The sequence below is a fragment of the Ceratotherium simum genome, chromosome 14, assembly GCF_057802395.1.
Source record: "Ceratotherium simum simum isolate JZ-2026a chromosome 14, ASM5780239v1, whole genome shotgun sequence".
Taxonomy (NCBI): Eukaryota; Metazoa; Chordata; class Mammalia; order Perissodactyla; family Rhinocerotidae; genus Ceratotherium; species Ceratotherium simum.
In genome coordinates, this window is record NC_141913.1 from 36,389,831 (window position 1) to 36,401,056 (window position 11,226).

General features: G+C 42.1%; 1 protein-coding gene across 1 annotated transcript in view; it reads right to left on the bottom strand.

The window, feature by feature from the left end:
* The window catches only part of HDHD2 (haloacid dehalogenase like hydrolase domain containing 2), a 43,474-nt gene extending 34,506 nt beyond the window's left edge, over positions 1 to 8,968 (bottom strand). Inside the window, exon 1 of the mRNA XM_004422511.3 lies at positions 8,846 to 8,968. The gene's annotated coding sequence lies outside the window, so the exon portion shown is untranslated. The remainder of the gene's footprint in view (positions 1 to 8,845) is intronic.
* Positions 8,969 to 11,226: the final 2,258 nt, after the last annotated feature.

Genomic DNA, 11,226 nt, shown 5'->3' on the forward strand with positions numbered 1-11,226 from the left:
TTTCTTTTCTTTACATTTTTACCTACTGCTTATTTTTAATGTCTTATAAATTTATAAAAATGAAATCATAATGTATACATTCTTTTGAAACTTTCACATTTTACTCAACATTATATTTCTGAGAATCATCCATGTTGATGCTTGTCATTTTCCATAAGAGGAAAAGCAAAACCAAAAACCCACCTTTTGGGATTCTGACTAGAACTGCATTGAATCTACAGAGCAATATTGGGAGAACTGAGATCATTATTATTATTATTTTTTTTAAAGTCAATGACTTTTTTTTTTAATTTTTATTTATTTATTTTTTCCCCCAAAGCCCCAGTAGATAGTTGTATGTCATAGCTGCACATCCTTCTAGTTGCTTTATGTGGGACACAGCCTCAGCATGGCCGGAGAAGCAGTGCGTCGGTGCGCGCCAGGGATCTGAACCCGGGCCGCCAGCAGCAGAGCGCGTGCACTTAACCGCTAAGCCACGGGGCTGGCCCATGAGATCACTATTATATCGAGTCATCCTATCCAGCAATATGGTACATCTCTCCATTTATGTAAGTTTTCTTATATAGAGTTTTATAAATATCTACATAAATGTCTTGCATATATTTGTAGACATACCCCTAACATTGCTATAGTAAATGGCATTTTATTTTAAACTGTTTTCTAACAGTTTGGTGTATTAAAATATAATACATTTTTTACCTTATATCCTTTAACCATTCTAAACTTTCTCATTAATTCTAATAATTAACCTGTAGATTCTCTTGCATTTTCTTTTTTTTGTGTGTGAGGAAGATCGGCCCTGAGCTAACATCTGCCAATCCTCCTCTTTTTGCTGAAGACTGGCCCCTGGGCTAACATCGATGCCCATCTTCCTCCACTTTGTATGTGATGCCGCCACAGCACAGCTTGACAAGCGGTGCGTTGGTACACACCCGGGATCCGAACCGGTGAACCCTGGGCTGCTGTAGCAGAGCGCGCGCACTTAACCACTTGCGCCACCAGGCTGGCCCCCTTGCATTTTCTATAGACGATAATTATCAACTGCAAATGACAATTTTGTTTCTTTCTTTCCAAGCCTTCTCTTTCTCATTTTCTTCTCCTGTTTTATTACTCTGGTTAGGAACTCCATTACAAGTGAACAGAAGCAGTGATAACATGCATCCTTATTCCGTTACTGATTTTAAGGGGAATGATTTTAATATTTAACCATTACATATGGTTACTGTAGGATACTTTGTAGATATTTTAGCTGGTTAAGGAAATTTTCTTTTAGTGACAATTCTCTTCTAGTGATAAGAATTTCTGTATAAATGGCTATTGAATTTTACCTACTACTTTTTCCATATCCAATGAGATGATCATATTTTTCCCCTTTAAGTTGTTAATGTGGTCAATTAAGTTAATGTTGAACCAATTCTGCACAAATCCAACTTGGTCCTGATGCATTATCTTTTTTTACTCATTACACGACTCAAATAGCAAAGATTAGAAACAACCTAAATAACCATGAACAGGAGGCTAGTTAAATAAATTATGGTGTTTGTCAGGTTTCTCCGCATGTACTCTTTTCCCTTTACATATTGTATTCTTTGGAAGTGAGTCTCTATAGTGGGTACTAAGCTCTACTTCCTGGAGAGGGGACTATCCTCAGATATTATTTGAAATTCTTCTGTAAGGAAGATTTCTCTCTTCTCCGTTTATTTATTCAGTCATTTATTTATATAATCAATACGGGCTCATAGATATTTATTCTTTATTGTAACTTTCCTCTCAGAGAGTCAGAAATCTGGCTGACACCACCCACCATCCATTTACTTATTTGTTCATCTCTGGTATATTCGTAAAGCAGTTTCAGGGCTGCTAACTCTCATCCTCAAGAAAAACAAATTACTAAAGTACAGTGTTCATGTGCAGTTCATTTTGTCTTTATCCTTAAGAGTTTTCAGTCATAACACCATTTTCCAAAGTTACTTAGGTCAGCTTCTCCCCACTCCCCACAGCCTTCATCGTCGTTACATCATACATTTGTGATACAGTTAGATTCATTTGTCATAGTCTGCTTTCCATCCTGGGATCTCCTGGTCAATTTCTATTTAGGTGTACATACACTGAAGTTCATTCTCTGTGATGCAGTTCTATGGGTTTTGACAAATGCATAGAATTAAGAATCTACCACCCCAGTACTATACAGAATGGTTCTATCACCCTAAAAATTCCTGTGTACCCCCTCTGTAGTCAACTGCTCTCCCTCCCACTAACTCCTGGAAACCACTGATTTGTTTTCTGTCCCTACAGTTTTGTCGTTTTCAGAATGTCATATGAATAGATTCATACAATGTACAGGCTTTGGGCTGGGCTTCTGTCACTTAGCAAAATGCATTTAAGATTCATCCATGTTTTTCCCTAAGTCAATAGCTCATTCCTTTTGTTATGGAACAGTATCCCACCTTATGGATGTACCAGTTTGTTTATCCATTCCCCTGCTGAACTTCATCTCCATGTCTCCAGTTTTCAGTGATTATGAATAAAGCAGCTATAAACATTCATGTACAGGTTTTTGTGTTAACATAAGTTTTCAATTCATTTGGGTAAATACCTAGGAGAGTGACTCCTGGATCCTATGCTAAGTGGATGTTTAATTTTATAAGAAACTGCCAAACTGTCTTCCATAGTCCACCACCTGTTTTTGTACGACTTGCAAGTTGAGAATGGTTTACATTTTTAGATGGTTGAAAAAAAAAAATGAAAGAATAATAATATTTTGTGACACATTAAAATAACATGAAATTGAAATTTTAGTTCCATAAATAAAGTTTTTCATTTTGTCCAAAAAAGGTTTGTAGAAAAAAATTTTTCTTCCCTGTTATAAATGTACCTACATAACATTTTCAACTCTGCCTTTTGGCCTGCAAAACCTAAAATATTTGCTATCTGACCTTTTACAGAAAAAGTTCGCTGGCCTCTGTGCTAGAGGAAGAGATTCTTTTTTGTGTGTGTGTGAGGAAGATCAGCCCTGAGCTAACATCCATGCTAATCCTCCTCTTTTTGCTGAGGAAGACCGGCTCTGAGCTAACATCTATTGCCAATCCTCCTCCTTTTTTCTCCCCCAAAGCCCCAGTAGATAGTTCTATGTCATAGTTGCACTTTCTAGTTGCTGTACGTGGGACGTGGCCTCAGTATGGCCGGAGAAGCGGTGCGTCCATGCGCGCCCAGGATCCGAACCCCGGGCCGCCAGTAGCAGAGCGTGCGCACTTAACCACTAAGCAACGGGGCCGGCCCCGAGGAAGAGATTCATATTGGGGGAGACTGGCAAAAAAATCTCCCAAACAAAAAACAAAACAGAAACCTAGCAGGCTAAACATCCTAATTCCAGTTAAAGGGACATACACATATATAACATTATGCCCTATGTGGTCACAGAACGTGAGTACATGTGTTTCCATGAAGAAAAACTTGTATATACTTTTATTAAAAGTGTGGGGAGAAAAGGTGGGCTTTAAGGAGAAAGAAAGATAACGAGGAAAATATACATGAATATATAAGACTAAGAGAGCAGAAATAAATAGCATTTAAGTAATGAAGGGAAAAGAATGTTACAGCTAGAAAGGATCTTCCAGATTACCTGCTCTAGACACACCCCCCCACCCGCATCCCTCTTTCTATAAACACCAGTTTTATACCCGGGAAAATCAAGACCCAGATATTATCTGTATGGATACTACTTTCCCTTCAGGATGATGGCACCAGATGAAGAAATTACCAACACAAATACTTGTTCCTAGATTTGCCTTCTACCTTCTTCTATGTTCAGTGTGCCTGACAAACTACTCTTCAGCGAAACTGATTTTGCCTCTGCTATAAAGAACCTATCAGATACACCACACAAATATTAAATGGATCTTTGACACATTATTTATAAGGCACCTATTATGTCAATGCAAAGAATTATTATTAATGCTGTATCAAATTAGACATCCAAAAGGAATAAAAATTTAATGAAAAAATTTGAAAGTACATGTTCAAGAAGCTACTTTTCTCTTCTAAAAGATTATCAAGTATCTTTTAATAATAAATATTTCCTCACCACAATAAAAATACAACTATGCATAATGCTTAGGAATGCAGTGTTCTACTAAAGTTAATTTACTAGTTAACTGAAGGTTGATAGGAAATGTTTATTTCAAACAACTATTACTCAAAGCATTTGGAGGTTTTCTCTTTCAGAATTATCCTCAGTATCAGTATATGAGCCACACAGGAAAATCAGCCTCATTAACTAATGGCTCCACTTCAGTTTTAACCTCAAGTACTATTACCCTCCTTGACTACACACCTCATTCAGTAGGCTTTACTCTTACACTTTCAAAATTATATCCACCTTTAAAGGATGACAATTGTAGCCAATCAAGATATTCAAAAGAATATGCTACTAGCTCTGAAAGGAATTCCAAAATAGGAATTCCAAAAATGTCCTGAGCAATGGCAGAAGCTTATAGTCTCCTACACTGACTAATTTTAAAAGTAAACATTTATGGATGAATAAATTCTGGTATGCTTATTTAAAAAAAATCATTCTTGGATGGGGCTTCCATTAATATAGCAGGCTAAGTAACCAAATTAACTCTCCAAATGAAACCTAACAATACTAGATTAAAAAAAAATATACGAAATATATACATATGAGAAAAAAAATATATATATACACGAAGCTTCAAGGAGCAAGGAAGAAAATAAGGAATTCTTAGATCTGAAAAAAAGCAAGAAACTAGGAGATGACAGAACACTGCAGCCTGTTTTGGCCCCAAGAGCATCTGCCACACTAGGTAAACTGGAGATTTAGGGTTTTTTTTTTTTCTCTTTGGCCCCTTCAGGGAGGGAATAAAAAATAAAACTCAGGGCCCACCTGAAGAGATAGATCCTCCCAACCTAAAAGTTGGGACTTCAATGAAAGGATGAGCCAGCACTGGCACCCCCACACCACCTTGTTTCAGTTGACTACAAGAAAATCAGTTGTTTTGAAATTTGGCCCAAAGAGTAGAAGGAAGAAAGTGCTACAAAGAATTTGGAACCATAAGCCAGCCCTGGATCCACTTTGCAGACTAAATTCATATTACCTAAGATAAGTCCTCAGATAAACCTCAGGATTTTAATCAGAGTGACCTTGACTAGCAGATGCCTGGCAGAAGCAAATGCAAACCCTCCCCAAGATATTAGTTTCAGCCCAAATAGCAAAGAAATCCCATAAATAAAATCAAATAAAATTCTAAGAATAATGAGCAAGTAACCTACAGAAACAAGGCACCATAAGGGAGATCCTACAGAAACAACAGTGCACAGAGTAGTCCATTAAGCGCTCCTGATAATGTAATTATCAGGTTACTGTAAAATGCCTACGTGTTTAAAGAATAAAAGACAAGACCAAAAATGTGTGCAGAAGACATGAAATACTACCAATGCACAGATTCAGAAAGTCCAAAGAATTCCAAGCAAGATAAATAAAAAGAAATCCATACCTAAACCTTTGTTGTACACTAAAGGCAAAGAGAAGATCCTGAAAGCTACCAAGAGAACAAACAGATTACTTTCAAAGGAGCAACAGTTAGACTGACTGGCATATTTTCAAAATATTTTGATTTTTAAATAAATTCCTGTTTCTGTTTGTCTTTTATAATGTATCTGCTGGAAAAAAAAAGTGCAGAGGCAAAAAAAGATATTAAGAGCTCTGGTTAATCAAGGTTCAACTGCAAAGTCCTTCCTTCTGTAATAATCCTCAAATGTTATTCTATTTCTGACCTTTATTGTGACCTTGAAATGGAGGATTACATCAACAACAGTATCAACTATTACCTGCCTGAGAGGGGAAACAGTCTGTTAGTCAAAAGACTAGACTGTTCCTAGAGACCCTATGTGTATATATAACAGTTAAAGGATTCTTTAATTTAATATGCTGCACCACAAAAGGTAAGGCCATGCAAAATGAAGACAAAGCATTCTCTTTTTAGATGCAGAGGAACCTAAAATTGCTTCTCTCAAAACCCAACTTTTATGAGACATCTAATATTCAATAAAAAAATGTTAACTCAAGGTTATTAAAGAAAAAAATATAAACAAGACTGGAAAAACAACAAAAGAATTGTATTAAAAAAAGCCTGTCCAACTAGAGCCAGCCAATGGTCATAATAAATATTGATAATTTTAATCTTTATTGAGCAACCACATAGGCTTAACATTACCAAGGCATTTTAAAAGCCTATATTTTTGCTTTTATCAGATGCATATGACATACTTTTTAAACCCTAAAATGCTCTTCTGGAGCATTAGATATCTTCCCCCCCCCCCCCAAAGCCCTAGTAGATAGTTGTTATGTCATAGCTGCACGTCCTTCTAGTTGCTGTATGTGGGACGCGGCCTCAGCACGGTGGGAGAAGCAGTGCGTCGGTGCGCGCCCGGGATCCGAACCCAGGCCGCCAGCAGCGGAGCGCACTCACTTAACCGCTAAGCCACAGGGCCGGCCCTGGAGCATTAGATATCTGAGAGTGATTAATTAAGGCCTAGAACATAACTGAGGTGCCCTATCCAATTCTCAAAATATACTTCTTCAGTGAGCCCCACTACAGGCCTTGACTACTTCTGCCATGATCTCTTTTCTTGTCTGGACCTTTATAATACTTGTTACCTGAACTACAAGTTAGTACTTGATAAAATGTAATTGTAAAATATTAGTACTACCCCCAGAAGACTGGTAAAGGCTTCAAAGGTAGCTCATTGTCTGTTTATCTTGGGTCCAAGTCCCACTATTTCCCATAGTTTGAACAAGTTATAAAGGATATACTTTAGAAGAGTCATAAACGAGTGATATTAGTACATACTCAATGCAGAGAATAAAAGTAAATTCTCTCTCATCCCAAAAAGAACTCTTCAAGATAATTTAGAGGATATCTCCCCTTGAATATCCCAGAGGCATCTCAATCCAACAAGTCCTTGTTCCCTTCAAAGCTGCTTTTTCTTGCCATCCTTACAAGTGAATGGCAGCGCTATCAACCCAGCTGTACCCATCAGGCTCTCCCACTCCTTCCTCCCATCCAGTCACTTGCCAAATCATGTCTCCTTTACAGTCTTGAATCCACTCCCTCCTCTTCATCATTACTAAAACTATCTCAGTTTTGAAATCATCACCTCTCATCTAGCGTATTTCAACAACTTCCTAAAGTCCCCTCTGCTTTGAATCTTTTCCCTGTTTTCTGCCCCAAATCCATTCCCTGAAATGCAAAAGCGAAGTTCAAGAACTAGAGTAGTACACGCCTGGCTTTGAATCTCGACTCACCAGCTGTGTGTACTTGGGCCATTCTGTTAACCTCTCAGCCTCAGTTTCTTCACTGGTAAAGCAGAAAGAATAACACTCACCTCCAATGGTTGACAGGAGGATTAAAAAAAGTAATACATGTAAAATACCGTGATGTATTCATCACATAGAAAGTGTTCTACACATAGAAAGGCTGGGTTATGTATGCGTGGGTGGAGGAAGGAGGAGGGGAGGATACATGATGGATGTGCCCAAGGCTACAAAAATCACAGGATAAATATAATTCAATGCCCTAAAGTAAATTATTAGCATAACCAGGATTTGAGGAAACATTTTATACCAAAATAAGGATATACTGTGACATATAATTCAAAACTTGCATAAATAAGATAAAACAAGACATTTCAATGAAAATTTTCTCCTGGGAGGTTGGGACTGTTGAGAATATGCCTCTCAGACCCCCTGTAGAGTACAAAGTCTCTTTTATTCCCTATATGCTTCCGGTGGAAAAGTTTGGAACCACTGTATGCACTCAATAAAAGATGTTCTAATTCAGTCAGTCTCCAGTTAAGTCTTCCAGTGACTCCCCACTGCCCTCAGGATACAGTCTGAACAACGAACACTGGTGTACTGAGCCCTGGTTTACCTCTCCAATCCGGCTGTCTCTACTCCACGGCACTACAGTCGGCCACGACGCCTATAGTCTACCTCCCTCATCGCTGGACTTTCGTCCAAAACCATTTTTGCTCCCTGAATTCTCCCACCCCCGCCCCCTACATCCTCCTTCTCCCGGGCCAACTCCTTCAGTCCTTGGGCCTCAGAAAAGCATCATTTCCTCTGGCGTTCCTGAGTCCAACTCCTTTTCTCCCAGGGCTGGGCCATGACGGCGCCCCCCCCGCCCCCACTCCAGCGTGCTCCCATTAGCGCATTTATCACTCTGCGCAAACCGTCAAGCTCTGTGAGTTAAGGGGCTGCGCTGCCTTTCCCACGATACTATTTAGCGCTCAATAAAGACTTCTGAATTAACTAAACTCAGGAATCCAGGTCTCTCTAACAGGACGGATTCCAAGAATAAGGATCTTTCAGCACTAACTAAACAGCGTTCCCCTCCATTTCCTGGGTGGGAAAGGGCCTCAGGACGGTCACTGCATTCTGACCCGCCCCAAATTCCAGGGCCTGGCCAACGTCAGACTGGAACGGACGCCAGCCTCGAAATACAGTCCAGGGGCACGTTCCGAGGAATGACTGACACACTAGAGGGGCGGTCTGCCCCTGCGCGACGAACAGCCACGCGAACCCACTACCTGGAGGAAGCGCCTGGCACCCCGCTCCGCGCACGCGTGGTAGCGCCGCGGCCGAGGGGGCGGGCCCGCCCGGCGGGGTGGGCAGTCCTCAAGGAGCGAGCGCGCGGGTTGGTTCATGCTTCGTGAGGAGGAACGGGGGGCGGCCTACAGACGCTCCAGGTATGACCCCGCGCCCTCTCACAAAGAAATGCAGCCTCCAGAAAGACGGACGGTCGCCCATCCCAGAGCGGCTCCTCACCCCCACTCCGCACGCCGTCCTCAGCAAAGGCCCCGCTAACAGGAAAGCAGCACAGCCTGGCGACCCACAGCGTCCTCACAGAGGACCCTGCAGCCGCCTGCTCGATGCCAGAAACTGGCCAGCGGCGCACCGGAAGTCCCGCCTTCCCTCATCCGTCTCCGCCCCCTCCGCCAAGCGTTCCCTCCCAGTTTCCGACGGCCGCTACTGGCTCTAGTCCTGCTCCTTCACCGCCATCGAGGCGAACGAGAAGTTGTTCTTGAGACCCGCTCTTTCAAGGGTGCGGCCTGCTGGGCCCAGATGCAAGAGGGAAACAGAAACCTCTGCCTTTCCTTGTAGCTGTTGCCCATTCCACAGCACCATTGTTGAACCAAGAATTATTGACTTTCTTTGCCGCTACCCTCCCTCACTCCGCCACTTACCGTCCATTCTCGAGGAGTAACTCAGAGGTCATCTCCTTGATATTTTTCTTCAAACACCCAATCTCTGAAAACGTCATTTCCTGCTTTGCTACTTGAATAGCATCGGACACTTATTGCTGTCTTTATTAACCACGACCTCAGGTAGCGAGGTCCCTCTTTTCCTGCATCAGCTATTCCAAAACCTTACGCTAAGTTTTCCACCCTGCCTTTCTCTTATTAGAGAGAGCTACCACAGGCCTTGCCTGTCATCCCTAGGAGAGCAATATCTGGGATTACGAAGAACCACCTCCCTCACTGCTCTGCCTCTGCCCACACAGCTTGAGTCTCTACTTGTCTTCCTTCCATCCAAATAAACTAAACTCCTTAAGGGCAGAGAGGTCATCCTATTCTCTCTCTATGAAAATGACTAAATGAAAAACTTTCTGAGGCAGTCTGACGTAATAGGATACACAACTTGGTTTACACACGTAGAACCCCTTGAAAAACGGCTGCTCTTGGCCTTGACTGGAGACTCATACCTGCTGGAACACCGTCCAACATCTCCCCTGCCAGTGTTGAAGTCAGCCATGTTGTGAGCCATAACCCTTTCTGTCCCCTGGACTAGGGACCCTCTGCTTTTCCTCCCCACTGAGTCTGGAGATTGTTTTTGTCTTATTCATATTTGTTAAGTCTAAGTGCTTTGTGTGAGGGGCCTACTTGGTTGAAGGAAAAGGAACCTGTTTCCCCTTCAGAACTAGGAGCTGTGTCTTTGGTCAGATTAAAACACCACCAAAGCATTTGAAGCGAGTAGGTAATATATATATTTTTTAATATATATATATTTTTAAATTTTTTATTTTTTTCCCCCCAAAGCCCCAGTAGATAGTTGTATGTCATAGCTGCACATCCTTCTAGTTGCTGCATGTGGGACACCGCCTCAGCATGGCCGGATAAGCGGTGCGTGGGTGCGCCGCCCGGGGTTCGGAACCTGGGCCCCCATTGGCGGAGCACGCGCACTTAACCGCTAAGCCATGGGGCCTGCCCGCGAGTAGGTAATACTAAGACACGCGTTTTTCGCGCTCTGCTACTGGCGGCCCGGGTTCCGATCCCGGGCACGCACCGACACACCACTTCTCTGGCCATGCTGAGGCCACGTCCCACATACAGCAACTAGAATGAGGTACAACTATGACATACAACTATCTACTGGGGCTGTGTCGGGGGTGGGGGAAGGAGGAGGATCGGCAATAGATGTTAGCTCAGGGCTGATCTTCCTCACACACACACACACAAAAGACACGCATTTTTGTAAATATTTCCTCTGGATGCAATATGGAGAATGGATGGGAGAGGTGCCAAAATGTACGTGAGACCAGAAAAGAAGCTAAGGCAGGGCTACAAGAGAGCTGTTTAAACTAAAATGTGTGGAAACAAAGCAAAGACAAATTGAAGACATCTTTAGGAGGTCATATAGAAATTGGTGATAGATTAGATTGAGGGTAAGGGAGAGGAAGGCATCAAGAACTAGGTTCCAGGCTTGGGCAACTGGGTAGTATAACTGATGGTGTCATTCACTATGATGAGAAATAATGGAACTGGCTAGTGGCTTCTTCCTCAGGCCCCCAGGGCGCAAGTGGTTGAGTGCGGGTGCTCCGCTTCAGCTGCCGGGTTTGCCTGTTTGGATCCAGGGTGTGCACCGTTGCACTGCTTGGCAAGCCATGCTGTGGCGGCGTCCCATATAAAGTGGAGGAAGATGGGCACGGATGTTAGCCCAGGGCCAGTCTTTCTCAGCAAAAAAACAGGAGAATTGGCAGATGTTAGCACAGGGCTGATCTCCTCACAAAAACAATCAAACAAATAAACAAAAAAAGACTCAAATGGCTTTGCTTGCCAAAGGGCAAGATGAATAAAGAAGGGATGGGACGTCAAAAGGGAGGGGCTAAATTTGGGAAAGAAAAGATGGGGCAAAAACTCAAAGGGGGA